Source organism: Sabethes cyaneus, chromosome 1 (assembly GCF_943734655.1).
Source record: "Sabethes cyaneus chromosome 1, idSabCyanKW18_F2, whole genome shotgun sequence".
Taxonomy (NCBI): Eukaryota; Metazoa; Arthropoda; class Insecta; order Diptera; family Culicidae; genus Sabethes; species Sabethes cyaneus.
This window is the reverse complement of record NC_071353.1, coordinates 39,084,483-39,101,803: the sequence shown is the minus strand read 5'-3', so window position 1 is coordinate 39,101,803 and position 17,321 is coordinate 39,084,483. Positions and strand designations below refer to the sequence as shown.

Genomic DNA, 17,321 nt, shown 5'->3' with positions numbered 1-17,321 from the left:
GCCCTGCGCGGACTTCACGAACTGACCCTGGGATCTCTCTGTCAAAGACCGGAATGTCATATTTTAAACAAAATGATAATGATGATGATGATGATGATCATGATGATGGTAATGTTAACGAAAAGAAATATGGTACATCGTATTTGTAAATGTGCTTTGTCCTGGACATTTTGTACTACTTGAGTTGAAAAATGTAGTATAGTGAAGAAGTGGAGGATTCGTCAGCTCCACCAAACAACGGTCCTTAACTGCGCGCCCACTATCATTTCAGTTCAGTCAATTCAGTTTTATCGTAGGGGATTACAAAATGACATTTTATGGACCAAAATGTTGATAACTTGCTAGATATAGGGAACCAGTTTTAAGGTACGATGCTGACCTAACATGAAGCTAGTCGTCGTATGTACGGATCTCTGCTAAACGGTGGTACCAGAGTTAGTAGGATCGTTGCACTAGCCCCGTAATTGTCTTTTACTTTAAGGTGAAATTAGTCGTCATTGATTTTGCCAATTTCAGAAGCAGTTTTTTTTGTATGAAACGAAAATTATGTTCATGAAAATATATTCGCTGTGTGCAGATTGGCAAGAAGAATGCAGTATTTACATTTTTATAAACAGAACCCCGCTTTTGGGCCCAAAAACTGCTTCCGAAATTGGGCTGAACGACGAAAAGTTGATGACCGCTAGTTTCCCGTTAATAACCGGCAACGAAGTCTGTCAATAAAGAAAGAAGTGTCAAGTCTGATCTGAGAAACCTTTAAACCCAAGACTTTGCTTTGATTTTGGATTTTTTGGATTGAATTCTGCAAGGGCAACCGGACGAAAGTCAAAAATACGGTATCCATACGGACGTTTGTCATATGTGCGATTGCCTTCAAGACGTTTGGCCCAATATACATTTGCCATAATGCGCAAGAGCCATAATGCACGATACTCATAATGTACATGTGGCACAACATTGAAGAACATCTGTGTTCTCCTAGAAGAGTGGGTTGGCCAAAAATTCATTCTGTGAGACCGTGAATCACACAAGCAAACCGAAACCAGTAACTCTTCAATGTGGCAAAGCTGGGCAAAAAACCAAGACGTCAGCCGCAGTCTTAATCCGCTACTAACCCGACCGCGAGGCGGTGACCACGCCACCGCGCATGCATCGATTATTATTATCATTATCACTATCACTTATCACTTCGATCAGTATCTTGATCTACTGTGATATTGTCCAGCCTCCCAGTGGGCCTCAAGGTACGATGCTGGCCAGTCGTCGTATGTTCCAATCTTGACTGCGAAAGGAAGTTAGAATCAGTAGGATCGTAGCCCTCGGCCCGCACAATTGTCCTGTACTCTTGCAACTGGCTGCAAAGTCTGTCGAATATGAACAGAAGTTCATGTTTCCAGGCTTTGGTCAACTTTGTAATATCGTTCAATTATTTTTCTGTATTCACAGTATCGAACTGCCTAAATTTTTCGATATTTTACCCTCTGATGTATTTTTTCTATATTAAAACATCAATCTCACACTCCATAAAGCAAGAGTAGAGAGTGTGGAAACTAGTTTTTTGTACCACTTATATTACTTGTCGAATTAAGGCTAATTTATTGTTAATAATGAACTAACTATGAACTAATATTGGGGGGATAGTTTGAAAATAAAACCATGCTAATTGTCAAATGGCACTATTCGGTTAAGATTCAAACCCGCGCCCATTCGTTTTTCAAAGCAGACTCGGTTATATTGTGATTATAAACCCCCTTTTTGGTGTTTATTCCGCAACAGCGCTTGCGATAAAGGACAGTATATAGAGTAAGGAGGAACAAAAGTGCGATTCAATGAGGGGCCATCCAGATACCACGTGGACAGAAAAATACCAATACCAAAAGATCTTTCCGACACGATGTGATTCATAAATTTTCTGAAGTACGTTACGTTGCCCATGGATGCCCTTTTGGTGGTGAGCTGCATTTGATTTTGAGGCTAAATGCAATCCACATTTGGTGCAAGCGGTGCAATACTAGTGGATTCATCCAGGCTAGACAGTCAACATCTACGTGTACTAACGCAGGCTTAATCTTTTCAACAAGATTTATGCCAGATATGTGCTCTCGTAATGCTCGGTTCATGTGTTTAGGTCAACATATGCCTCAGAAAATAAAATTTTATTTAAGCTCAAAAACAATCACTGATCAATGGTCAATGTTTTTAATTTCTATTTTTTGTAGGAAAAGAAACTTCCATATACCATATCCCCTCCCCCCTTTCCGTGGACAAGCGTGGACATTTTAATATCCCCCCACCCCCCTCTAAGGTGTCCACGTGGTATATGGATGGTCCCTGATTTATCAGTGCAGATTACGAGCAAATTGACTACATTGACATGGATGGGTGACTACTTTGACAGCTTTAATCTATCGTAAATATTTGTTGTTTACGAAGCATAGTTGCTGAGTTATGTATTCACCCATAACTTCTCTTTTAGAACGGTTTTGATGTGATATTTCGTTATATGGCAAATAGATATCAACAGGAGGATATTGCTTGTTGAAAAATTATAGCAGCGTTTTACATCACTCAGATATCTTTCTTGAAATTGCGGTTAGAAGCATTTACAAAATATATTTCGCTCCGTAATTTGATCAAACCCCGCCAAGCACCCAGCGGGGCAAAGGTGTACTCCACGGACGGGGTAAAGGTGCAATTCATGGACCGAGAATCTAACTCGTTTTACTGACGGGATGACGACACTATGCAGGCCCTTGCGACATACAATTACAAAGTACTGCGCGTGACGCTATTCGTCTGCCAGCGTGTTAGCCGCGATTCTCGAGACGCGGGTGTTCAGGGAAAGGCTCCGTTCTTACGGAATAGACCAACCGACGGTGGTTTCTACACTAGACGGAGGAAGAGGCACAATTTGTGTTTAAAAATAACTCAACTAGCCAAGTGTTGGTAGAGTTTCTAATACGTTGCACGCTTAATAAGGAGGTTGTGGGGTCTCTCTTTTGTCGAGCATCTCTGTGGTTCAAAGGACCATTAACACCGGCGAGCTGGCAGGATGTGGGTTCGAATCTGGTGGGAGGAGTGGGTTCGAATCCGGTTGTAATGCTTCGATTACAGCTTGGTTCGATCCATGGCATCCCCCAGCTTGGATAAAAGATTGCTACACAACATCTTAAGCATTGCTTCATATGACCCTCCGTTACCCCCTCATCTTCCGCTCTTTCCCCTTCATTCTGGTCTCAATCTGTTAGATTCTATCAACTCTTTGTTTCATTACTTTCTTCTACCGTTCCCTCCGTAAATTGTAAATTCTACCGTCATAAAAACTTAATTATATACAGTTTTAGGTACTATATTACAGATACTAGAAATAGAAGATCTGCCGAAAACTGTGTGCTCTACAGATGCTGGCCGAAGGAAAACAGTGTCTATTCGCTGGTGAACCAAAATAAATGTTTGGTAAAGTTTCGATCTGATAGAGGCTGCAGTACGCCAGCGGAAAATAGGAAAGGTGCAAATTGCCCGCCCGGTTAGCTTTGGGGTACGATGCTGGCCTAACAAGCCAGTCGTCGTATGTTCGAATCTTGGCTGGTGCTGCTATAGTCAGTAGAATCATTGCACTAGGCCCGTAATTGTCCTGTATTCTAATAACCGGCTGCGAATTTTGTCGATAAAGAAGAGTCAAGTTCTCAACAGGACGTTTATACCGATGGCTTTGCTTTGCTTTGCAAATTAAGAATATTCCTTACCAAAACACATAGCAGATTGAAGATATTATGGTTTTGTTAGCTACTGCTGTGCTAATTTCATGGATTCAAACTTCGGCACTTTTGCCCCGCGGTAACTTTTACCACGCTGATGGCACAAAAATGGGATTCGGCACTTGATCAGAAACACTCTAGGTCAGCGGTTCCCAACCTTTATTGGTTCACGAACCCCATAACTAAGTCCCCTATACTATTCTGCAGCGAACTAAAGTTTTGGCGAACTCCGTGAAAATTGATGACAACTTCAAACATCGTACTTATGCCCCACCGCACTGTGGGATGAAACCCAAACCTAGATGGACAAAAGTAATTACGCTAAAACTGTCAGTCCTAGAATTATTTTTTCAACTTCCGCATTTTATGGTGTAAATTTGCGAATTTCATTTTTATATATAAGAAACTGTGCCCTAATTTTGCAATAATGTCCAAATTAAAAAATGATAAATTTTATTTAAAAAATATGGTTAAACTATTATGAGAAAAGATTTGATTTCTATATAATAGCGATGACAATTTTAGCTAGCTAGGATTAGTTAGCCAATAACACCAGCAACCGCTTCATTCATGCAAAATAGACACATTCAAGTGCATTTATGCCGCTGTGATAAGCGTAAGAAAGGAGACGCAAAGAGAATCTCTCATTTGCACATTGGACCTTTTGAAATGTTGCTCGTGTTTTAAGGCCAAGCCAGCGCACTAGAGAGAAAAAAGACGAAGCAAAACTTTCAATGAGAGTGCACTTTTAGTAGATGGTTTTGAATACTCAACTGAAGTGACATATCATATCAGGTACGGGTTTTACACACAATGATGTATTTGAAAAACTATGTTGTAGCGTTATTTAGAAATGTTCAAGATTTGCCAAATGTTATCTTTCTCGTTCGCTCCAACGCTGTTTGACGCTAGCGCTGGCACGGCTTTAACGGAACACCTATTTCTGTCATGTTCCCCGCACTACATTCATGTAGCATTCGGCACATTGCGTCACAGTAATTATAGTTCAGAGTAATTATACACAAAGCATGCGTCGCATATATACGTAATCGTTTTATGCTATTATACTTTAAATTTATTCCGAAAAAAAACAAAAACTGAATACACGTCGAAATAGTTTCGTCATTTCGTCGAATCGATCCATCACATTGGAAATAAAAAAAAGCATCGCAAACTACATATTTGTGTCCATTAATCACAGGTTCCAAAGTTGGCTCCAAGCATATTCCCTACGAATTTTACCATCAAGTAAAAAGATTAATGACGATTTAGTAGTTGCTTGATACATTCCCTCACACCCAAGTATTCCCATCACTACGGGGACAGATAAAATACGTTTCGGATCAACCTACTGCACATAAAGCAATCAGTATGACTGAAAAGTTGATCGTTTTATGCGTCGATCCAGAGCTCTAGGTCCAGAAACCAGAGGCACACGTTGAACCGACTTTTTGTCTAATCTACAAAAATATCACCTTCGCTTTAAATATGTAGCGTCTTCTTGGTTTTTAAGCAATAGCAAATTTCAAATAGTGTTATTCCAGCTCTTATGAAAAACTTGTTTGAATTTTAAATCAGCCAGAAATTCACAACCTTGCCTAAAAGGCTGCGGCTTCAATTCGATTTGCTTCCCACTCTGCTACCAATTAGTGGAACGCACATCGGCCTGAGCTTTGGTAGGAGTGGGCACCAACATTCAATAACACTTTACGTTGTTTTTCAGTTGTTCAATTACTACAACCCATCAAACCCATGGGCAGTGAAGCGGAGGCTTTCCTAGAAGCATACGAGCCATCTATTATTACTGGTCAGGCCTTGAAATAGAACCACTCGATTTGCCAGTCAGCCGGTCAGTCGAGCAGGTATGCTATACTATATGGCGGTAATTGCTTTCTTTTAAATGAATGTGTGGTCGTAACCATGAGTATGAGTGAAGGTGCGAGAGAGGCATAGGGCCACTTCACTACCGAGTGAATGCTGTTCGAATTCAATTACAAGTAAGGATGTGAGTAATTATCACAATGAACAGACGCACAGCAGGTAGTACGCAGTTTGCTAGCTGAACTAAGTCAATATCCTGAAGAAAATTGTTACCATTATCCCCGAACGCGGCGCAACGTGCAAAAGATTTCACAAAAATATTTTTATTTTATAAATAAAAACACTAAGAGACGGGCAGTTTTGTTTTCCAACAAACTTGCCTATAGTCGCACGCACACTGTTTACCGTCCTTCGGAGTCACTTTCATTTTTCGGCCATATTTTCGTTTTTTATTTGCACTTTTGTTTCGCGGCCCGTCATGTTATGGTTCCGCAAATGCGCGTTATTGGGAAAAATAGATCACATGGCGTCTGCTACATCAGGAGAGCGATTGCAAAAAGCTGCGAGAGAGCGAGAGGAGCAATGAATGCACCAATTCGGCGTATAAATAAATAAAAGCAGCAACTGGTACATTAATGCGTGGTGATTTGTGAGGGCGAAGACGAATGGTACGGTAAATGAGAAAAAATGTAGGCCGAATGCTTTTAACCTCAATAGAAACCTGTCGATACTGTTTTGGTTGAGATGATTTTTGAGTGACAGACATTATATGCACTATGTAGAATGTGACATTATCAACTATTGACACACACATTTTCCATTGTGTAATAATAATAATTACATAGAAGTACCCAGTTTTGCTGATAATATATTTCATGTTAGTGATGTCATTGAAACTTTTTCATGAGGATTACAACAGTAAATAGTAAGAAACTGGTCGATACAAACCAAAAATATACAAAGCACAAACCTCAGACTTCTAGCAGCTGAACACCTGAAAGCGGTTATTTTTACCCTTTCATGTCCTATCGTGCAGACAGCTGAGGATAAAATTTGGGGAGTGACGTCCGTACGATTCACTACAGCAATGGGAACTAATGCCTTACGGCGTCAATTATCCAGAGTGCGTCGAATGTTTACTAGTGTTCCGCAACGGTAAACATGAATAAATACAAACTGGGTACAATTTGCGTACTTCACCATACTGATTTTCTTGTGTCTATTCGACAGCAACACTTTTAGTGCCCAGCAGAAAACCATTTTGAAATCGTACAAAGCCGCAACAAAGAGTTTTAAAATAGCTGCTACTCTCGTCGTCTTTCGGTGACATTGAAGACTGAACGGGGAGAAAAAAATCTAAAAGTTCAGTCGTCCTGAGCTCTAAAGAATTGCAAGCCATTAATCGAATAACTTTTGATTCTAAACATCGTTGGTTTAAAACTGATTTTAAAAACGTGCACCTAGCCTTAAATATAGGTAGGTAATGCCTTTACAGCTTTGCCTACAGTATGGTTGGTTGGTGGTTATCTGGATTTTCCCAGACAAATTCTCACAAAGAAAACAAAATCAACTACTTCTCACGGGAAAGTGAAAACAATGGGAAATGCAGACAACAATGTAGATCACTACAATTGAAAACAGAAGTCCTCATTATATAGAACAGCAGCCACAACAGGAGGGAGTGAATCAAGTAGGAAACAAATTCATCTCTCACGCCTCATGGTTTCATGTTGTAATAAAATACGCCAAATGAGACCCGTTATATACTCTGGGTACATACAGTGGACTTTGTATAACTCGGTTTCAACTAATTCAAATACAATGAATTTATGAGACACAGAAATAAACACTTCCGTTGCAATGCCGAGCTACAAAGTATCCACTGTTGACTGTAAATGTTGAATTGAATCTTCAGCGAAAAACAGATGATTTTGCAACTTTTGTTCTGCCGTCGTATACCATTTTTGCTGCTTCGGATGGCGACAATAAATAACTTACTTTTTGGCAACAATTATCCGTTAGCCGACGGTGTACTACAAGGTCGATTTTACTAATTATTTATTTTGAGAAATCATCCTATTTTTTGAACACACAATAAAAAGCATCCGGATTGTCGTGCACAAGGCACTAATCAAACCGATATCGTCCAATCATATGACAAAATATGAGCCCGGTCTGTAACACTAAAATTAAGTGACTGTCATTCCCTCCAGAAAGTGACTTGCTGTCAACACCGCATATTCAACAAAAAAGTAACATTCAGGAAACTATAGAAGACCCTCGAAAATACCTGTATTTACTTAAAGGTTCGCTCTGATGGTAAAATTTAGAAATCGAGCAAAACTCGCAGAAAAAGTTTTCATTCTACCTCTTATGTCCTTGCGAATGTATATGCCGTTATACGTATGGGTTATATCTTCTCTTTGTTACCCTTTTTCGCTTAGTTGCTTCACAGAAAAAAATCACTTTTACAGCGACTGACGTCGTAGCAGCAAAAAATAACCCCATATTGGTCAAACGCAACAATAAGTTATAGTCTGCCACCAAACCGAACATGAAGGCAAAGCTGCTGTTGATGCATATACATACCCGTACACTCAACACGATGTGCCTTGCCAAGGCCAACGACCTTGAATTGTACTGCTCTACTAAATGGTTGCGTACCGACAGCCATTTGACCGCACGCAGGTTCGAGTACAACAGAAGAGAAATGGCACACTTGATTTCTATGCTTTAAATTACATCTCCATTATGATGACCACTTGTCTAAACTAAACACTCATCACATTAAAGTAAAAAAAACTAAACGTCCATTTGACATACCTAACCAGTACCTATAATCTATTTTTCCGTATCCTCAAGCACGCGTATTTTCCTAGTGCGTAAGTTGTCCTGTTGGCTAAAATGATGCTCAAAGAATTATGAGCGAGGGAGCAATGGAATCCAGCACCAACGGAATGACCGACTGATGAAGAAACTTCATAGAAAGAAGAACGACCGATATACACGTTGCGGTTGGTGTTCCCTCAACTGCGTGTTCGCTCGAACGAATGTACCAGCAGGGAAAGAGACGGCTTCGATGACGATGTCGACGGGAATACGTATGGTTGAATGACCTACGCGTACGTATGCTCTGTTGATGCCATTACCGCCCCTTTTTCCGATGCCGATCTGCTGTTCGTTCTCACTGGGGTCTCCTGTGCTGTGATGCTTGCTTGATGGATCGGTAAAGCCGACGGCTGCGGATGCGAATCGAACGGCATAAGGATTCATACCACGAAACTTCGGTTTTGTAAACCCGGGTTGGAGTATGTGAATTGCAGTTTTGAATAAAAGGGTTTTACTTTGAAGGATATGAATCTTCAAAATAAATCGCACATCTAAGGACCCGCATCTGCGCAATTCCAACTACGACTTATTGACAATTACAACAGTGTTGCAGATTACCACAGTTGAAATGTTAATAGCGTTTGTCGTAGTGCGAAGGTAGTGATTATAGTAATCAGAGTGATTCCTTAATCTGTAAGCTTCTCAACCTCATTTTACTGCTGCCGTCGTTCAGTAGCCGTAGCGACTGTTGACCCCGGAAACGTCGATTCGCTTCGCCGTGCCCGGTCTCGGAAGAGGAATGATAGGAAGAATCACGCGGCTGTTCCTCGAAAAGGGAACCGAGAATGGAAGTGTTCTGGATTTTGGTTATTCCGAATTAAAGCATTTGATGGTCACGTAGTTTATTTGCTCAACGTTTTATCACAAAAAGGTTTATAAATCAGCTTAAATCGCCAACATTATTAAAGGGATTAAGCAAAATTAAATTTGAATTTAGCAATAAAACAAATCGTATCTGAACATGTAATATGTAGTCAAGTGCAATTAAACGAAAAGTAATCAGATTAATCCAACAGTTTTTAATAGAGACGCAAAAGAATAGCAGATCATAATTATTGCACACGCAAAAAGATTACACTGCAGTCAAGATACTTGTCGAACTGAAAATCGCTAAAATCGGTCGACAATCACACAAAACTGTTGTGTTTAATCACAGTAAAGATAGCAATTATCTTCACTTCCATATGACGCGGGCTGTTCGACGTTTCTTATCTCAACAAAATGTCCAGTCTAGTCAAGGCTAAAAGCCGAACAGAAAAATGTTCGGCTATCGGTGGCGTGACTATCAACCATCGATTTATCTCCATTTGTCGCCAGTGAAATTTAAAATCTGAGGCATTATCCATCGAACGGGAAAATTAAACAAAACTTTTTATTTAGCCGCCCTGAGCCATCAACCGTATTCTAAATAACCGTTTAAATACAATTCAATATGAAGAAAAGATATTGAAGATGGCTGAACATTAACCATTGGTGAACTCACTCATATGATATCAAATGGTCTGATTGTATTTATTTCAGGTGGAAACCCCAAAAAACAATTTTTTTAATTTTGGCGTAACAAACTGCGATAAGATTTTTTTCTTACTTATCTTGCTTATTGCTTACTTTCTATCTAATCTAACCAGATAAACAGAAAAATGAATCTAACACCCAAGAACAATATAAACCCAATGAAATTTATAATTCCAAGCTTGCTTCTTCGGCTTTTATTCTATACAGCGCACAACTTGCAAGACACTTCTGATGAAGGCGATGGAGCAACCATTTGTTTGCTGACTGGCATATTATGCTTATTTCCTGTTCTGCCAGATTCTGCAGACATGATCAATGGCAGTACAAAAGGTGCTACCCTCCCACTAAATCTCACTTCACTGCTGGCTGGTGGTTCATCTCTACATGTTGTCTGTTCGTCCGTGTACCGTCCACAAAACCACAAGCGCTAGACCCGTGCGCTGTCAGCCTGCAAACTGTATAATTTTGCTTGCCTTGTTTTTGCTTCTTTGAAATTCCACTTAGTGTGTAAGAGATTTTCTTTATGATTTCTTCGATTTAATTTTTTTTCTTTTATTGAGCTTCTACGCTGTGCTCTGCCTCTATACTATGTATTTTATTTCTTTTTCTTCTATCCGCCTGCATATACTTTTCGTGAGCCAGACTGAACATTGCTTTTCTAGTGGTGTGTTCGATGATTCAACGTGTTATTCCCCGACTCACACATCAAACCATCGAACAAATAAGCCAAATAATGCAAAAGCAAGCTGCAGTATTTTTTTATGTTTGCACTCTTTGTTAACGATTGCCATCCACACGTACAGCTCGTAAAGCTTGCAGGCACTACAGCTTATGGGACTCACACAACGCGAGCTAATATCGCCAAGACAGCCACACTCAAGCTAAATTAAAGCTTTGCTTAATTGTGATAAAGAAATCGAAAAATTGCGCAACCACATATGATAGTCGCAAAAGCAGCAAAGTACACCATATTTCGTAAAAAAAACTGCGTCTTAAAATGGAATTATACACAGATCCTCGTCGAAATGCGCAAATATGATAACTTTTTTCTTCAAAGTATTTTTAGTTAGCCAGCTGGTCGTAGACTTGATGTATTACCAGGCAGATGACGTGGGTATTCAACTCTTGCACAACCCTCTTTTATATCTATAAGGCAGGTGGATATGATGAACACCTACTTCTCTTTATGCCTTTATTCTATTGATCACTGCTCCTGTTCCTGATTCACAGCAAAATCCAACTTCCTCAATCAAGCGTAATCTGAGAAGACTTGCTTTGCACCGTCGATTTCACCTTCATTGCTTTGTATCCTCACTACACACGCTGGCTGGCTGGCTGGTTCGTATATCTTTTTTCATTGAACTACTTTTCCTTCAAAAAGCATACAGAAAGAAGTTGCTGCACAATAAGCCCACAAACACACACGCACACAATACACGTACCGATACTAATTGAGGCTGACTTGGCTTTCTCGTTCTTCACAGGCCACTGCTGCTACTACAGTTGTTATTCCCGAAGTGCTTACCACTGAACAACCAAAATCGAACTGAACAAGCGCTGCGGACGGACAGGTTGTGAATACAGAATTCTGCTTCGTAATGCCATCTCTCTCATTCGCTTCTCTTATTTTTCACAAATTGCGACGTAGTGTGCGAACGAAGAGAAAGAGAGCTTTTGTTCCGCTTCTCTTCAGCTTACTGGTATTGAACAAGGATGCCAGATTCACGGACTCTGCATATCTTTTTGTGGTAGGACGCAAAGTTTGGATGTCATTCCAAAATAGCAAAAAATCCGTTGTCGTATAATTAACCAATCACATGTAAGTACACTTTTGTTTTCTAGGCCCATAACAACTGAAATTTCATTTATTTTATTTTCCGAAAAAAGTTGTGCCGATATGCCTGTCCCAGGTCCCAGCGGGTGAGGCATATTTCCTTAGTTAATATGAACGGATTCGATGTCCTGAAAGTAAAGTCTGATTGTAATGTGTGCAATGATCCCTACAGTAGGTGGTTAGACAAAATAATCAGGCCAGACAAAATTTTTACGAAATTCAAACGGCCTTGACCTACAAAATAAGACGTTTTTAGATGAAATCAATTGCATTCGATGGGGAAATTTTTCTAGTTTTTCTAAAATATTTTAAAATTAGCCAGTGGACACCGGAGATGTTCTGAGTTGTCCGGGGGTATGTCAAAACCAGTTTTTTCATCGCATGTATCTCTATCTGTCTTGAAAATTTAATAATATTCATATTTTATGCCAATACTACATTTCATTTCCAGTCGAATGATTAAAAGAGAACGAAATCATAATAATGGATGGAAGTTGAATGAATTCAAGGGGGTTAAAAATCCTGACGGCACCGATATGCTATAATTAGATGTTATGTGTTTCGAAGTTGAGTCAGTTTCCTTGGTGAAACAGCATAAAATAAATTACAGATTTTTATGAAATCTAAAATGCAATAAATTACAATAAATCGTGCACCTTTGATAATTCTTAATTTCTTCCCGTTGTCTTATCTGTGAATAGTTACGTGAATATAATGTGATCTGTTTACCCTGTTACCATTGTTCAGCTTTTAATACTAAAGTATTTTTCCTCTATTTTTCGTTTCCTTTTTACATCGCAAAAGTTATAAACCGACCACGATGATCTAGCAAAAATTGAGAAACATTCACAAATAGTCATAAAACGTAAACAACGAACACTATATCAGCAACACAGCGGAGGTCTCTCTCTCTCTCTCGATATGTACGAACGAGAATACGCTTGCGTCTCGCAAACACGTGCACGCAAACATAAAGAGCCAAAGATATTTTTGTTCGCTGTAAAAGCTTTTTGCTCACCAACCTCACACAACGATACTGACCTAGTGGACTACGGTTGAGGAAGAGGGAAGTTCTCTCGGATTTAGCGAATAAGGCAAAGCAAAAGAAGGATGTTCAATTTCCTCAAAACCTCCCTCGTTGAAAATACTTCGGATTCGAAACGGAATTACTATTGCAGAACAATCAGATTATTAAAAATTGTCTGCTTAGAGAAGTAAACCCTACTATTAATACAGATGAAGAATACTGAACTTCTAGAAATGAAAATTTGATCCAGAAACTACTTTTGAGGTATTAAAGGCTTTTATTTTCTAGAACTTTCGAATAGCAAAATATAAAAAAGAACAAACCAACGATGAACTTCCTTTGTGTAACTCACAAAGTAAAGCAAAGCCTAGGTGCTACATTCTGTTTTCGAAACTTAATCTTCGTAGATTTCGCAGTCAGCTGTTAGAAGTACAGGACAATTGCGGATTCCGGACTAGTGCTACGATCCTATTGACTCTAACAGTCTCTCCCAACCAAGTTTCAAGCATACGACTCATAATGTATACAACGCAAATCTTTTGATTCGGATTAGTGTCTCCGGTGATATCTTTTTCACCAATTCCAACCAACTTTTTACACAATCAAACCTGAATTAATTTTTTTAATCTGTCCTATTTCACGAGATGTATCACAAAATAAACGCTGATGTTAAATTCAATAAATATTGCAAATAACTCAAAATCAAACAGCAGCGTTGATTATAGTGATGAAATACCAACAATCTGTCTTATAATGTATGCACCTGAGCGTTAAAATTGACTGATTAACACATAACATGAGCTGTTGTTTCTTTTGTTACATCCATACGAATCTTGCAAGACATCCGTACGAAATATCACTGTATCCAGATAACCTTGCTAAGTTCAGCATCATTGTCTCCTGATTGTGTCGAGCAACAAAATTGCTCATAAGCCGGCTACGTACAGATGATGATGAATGTTAGCGATGATAGCGCATTTTAATTCGCCTCAGATTCTACTTATGACAACTTCAAGCAAGCAAATAAAAACTATTTTTTTGATTCCAAAGGTTAGCAAACAAAAAATTTCTCACATTCTGCCTGAGGACGTAGTTGATTTTGATTTACGAAATCCCGAAACGACTGGCGCAGATACAAACAGAGAAAATACAATCGTACGTAAATATTTTTTGCAGTTGCCTCAATTTTCTCGTCGTCACAAAGATAACGATACAACAACCACTACCAACCTGGCAAAGCACGAAGGCACTACCATCAACATCGACCGCGCGATGGTAATTCCTAGTGACTTGACTTTGACCATGACTCAGTTCAACTCGACAGCAGCAGCAGTTCGACGCGCTCTTGAATGTACATTCTTCAACCGAATGTAACACCAACCCCTACTCCTTTGATCTTCGATAGTGAGTTGACTAGATAGGAACCTCGAAATGTTTCACCAGTATATTGTTTCTAAAAAGAACCCGTGTCGGCTACTACAATAGATTTTTTAGCGCAGTCCACAAAGACAAATGAAACAGAATCAATATGTGAAGTTTAAAATTTTCAAATCTTTATCAGCGGTCGAAAAATAAAGATAAAGGGATTTATAAAAGATGATTTATTGGATTCGCTTTGGCACAAACAGCCTTCGTCGCATCCTCTGCGATATGCAATGCCACACGAACAAAGGCTGCCAAGTGCACAGACGTTTCTGCGAACCGAAAATGTCCGTAGAGTAGAGAGCTACCCATAAGCATGTGTCGGTCTCGTGCGTACAAGAAATCCGACGCACACTAAGGCTCTTAGACAAGTGAGGTTTTGAAGAAGCATATATACTTTTGATGCTTCTTTGCAATCAGTCTGAATTCACTATTCGTGCAGCAAACGATTTTGTATATCTCGATCAAGGCACCGCACGTGGGTAAAACATAAAGAGCAAGGGTCGAGCGGAGATGGCACGTTCCTGCAACCATGTTATAAGGGCGTACCGCAAGAACCTTCCTCCTCTAATGGTGTGTTTTGCAATGTTCGCATGCATCATACACATACTGACTGAGTCACTACGTCTCGACCAGACCGGAAAGGTCTATATCCGACATGCATCCGCTACCAGTATGGTATCGATGCGAAACATCGCTATACTTTACGATCATTTAATTCCAGTTAGCAGTTTAGTATGCATCATATATGGTGTTAGCACTCAGCCGTTTTTAGTTTTTGTACCTCATTATACACTAACATTGATTTCGACGATGAAACTGTCATTTGAATTACATTGATTCAAACTGAAACGTAACACCTAAAAGCATTAGTAAACATGTTTACAGTAAATTGTTTCACGATAAATCAATTATCACCTCGCAGCGCCACAAAGTTCAACTACAATATTACCAAAAGCATGAAACCATTTTAAACATCAGGAAGGAATTTAGATGAACACAATTGAAAAACTATAAATTTAATACGATGTCGCTTATCAACACTCGAAACATCAGGTGTCGTCACAAGGAATGACAGTCCTAGCTAGTAAGTACAAGTATGTAGTTTCAAATGACGCATTATACAGTTGAAGAGAAATTCCCCTGAGCGGCCTCACTCAACACGACCGACCAACCACCACAGCGCATCAGTATTTGGCTCGTGATGGACGTACAAACTTACACCACATTCTACGCCGCAGTTTAGAGCATCTTTTGTGTCAGGCAAGCTCGTGTTGCAATGATGGTAGCCATTAGTTATTAGTAACACGTGTCAGAGCGTTGGTGCCTCAGAACAAGGCACAGCTGATAAGGCCCTCCGGCGAAGGCAAACCGTTTTGTTGTTTAACCAAAGTTCACTGCCAACTAGAAACTGAAGTTAGGCCCCGTTTCGTAACATGTTCGGAACAAAGTATTATGAAATGTTCTGCCAAGTTTGATTGCTTGTGTGGTTATATGGATCAAGATGGTTGTTTGATAAACTGATCAATGTTGTTTGCGAGATTGAGAGTACCTACCGGTTTCTGCTATGTTTATGTTTCGTCAATATCTGAAATAAAAGAAAAAAATGTTACTTGCAGTTGTATACCTAAAAACTGTGTTCGTAAATAAATTTATGTTTAATCTGACTTTTTAGTCAGATCTGAAAATCTAAATAAATCGAATGAGTTACAATTATAAGCAGATACCTACAGCAATAAAAGAAATTCGTAATGAATTCTAGAGTATGAGCAAATGCAGAAATTGAGAAATTCGCTTCGCGTCTCCTCCTAATAACTTAAGTCTAGAGGTATCTCAACGCTCTATTATTAAATGCAAAACCAATTATTCAAATATATGACTGTTTCGTAAAAATATTTTTGCACGAATTGATTGACTGCAGCATATTGCCAATTGGATCGTGTGCCGATCAAATGATCGTCGCTATTCGGACCAAGAGGACTTCAGTTACTCAGTTCAGGCTGCATTAATGATCGCTGAATTTCTGAACAATCCGGAAGTTCCATGTTACGTTGTTCGATGTCCATATAATGGAAGCTTTTTTCAAAGATCGGTCTAATGAGAGAACAATAGAATGCCTGCAAACAATGCGGATCAATAAAGTCCTTGGCAATTTTAGAAATGAAGACAAGTTGTCGGTTTGCCTTGGACATAATGAACTTGTAGTGCATATGGGAGGTGAGCTTAGGTCCAGTAGAATACAAATGTCCGTTTACATGGTCCACTCTACAGAGACTATAGATTACAGAGGCACTCAAAATCCGCTAAATTTTGAATTATAGCGGTGAGTTACCTTTATTTATAATGGTACTCTCCGCTTTGATTCAAAATGTAGCGGATTTTGAGTGCCTTGTCGCCTCTGTAATCTACAGTCTCTGTAGTCCACTCGGTTGACAATAGTATCGTCGATATGGCAATCAAACATAATCGGATCTGTAGAACGATGAAAGGTCATAACGTTGCATTCTGCAATACTGATAACCAGTTTGTTCAGCCGACACTAATTGACGAACACGTTTAGCATCATTTACAAATGGAGACAGTCCTTGATAGAGACTGCGTAGATTTTCAGATCATCGGCGTAAAAAGTTTTTATCTATAACCAAGCAAGAATCCAACAACATTGAAGAAAATTATGTACAAAAGTGATCCCAAATTGCTCCCTTGTGGAACGCCTGATATATTAACAGCTGAAAACATTCATAGGCCGTGTTTGACATGAAGCATTTATTCAATTGATAAGATGAAAACCACGGCACCAATCTGCTCGAGGTTCCCATTCGCAACAATTTACGGAGTAATACTCAATTTTGTCAGAAGCCGCTTTTAGATTCGTATAGATGATATCGATTTGCGCTCTGCCTTCCATAGCCGTCGAACAAGTGGTAATGAAGTCTAACAAGTTCGTAGTTACGGATCTACCGGCAACAAAACCATATTGATCAGAGAAAATATAAGATTCCGCGGCTTGAAGAATTTGGTCACTCGAACAGTTGCGAAGTGGCAGAAAGGCTAG

The 17,321-nt window shown here is 39.4% G+C and overlaps 1 protein-coding gene across 3 annotated transcripts in view; it reads right to left on the bottom strand.

Moving 5' to 3' along the window:
* The window catches only part of LOC128737677 (AN1-type zinc finger protein 6), a 46,512-nt gene that overhangs the window by 16,116 nt on the left and 13,075 nt on the right, over nucleotides 1-17,321 (bottom strand). The window contains exon 3 of one of the 3 annotated variants that reach the window (XM_053832372.1): nucleotides 15,823-15,854. The gene's annotated coding sequence lies outside the window, so the exon portion shown is untranslated. The other 2 variants (XM_053832387.1, XM_053832381.1) reach the window with 2 other exon arrangements.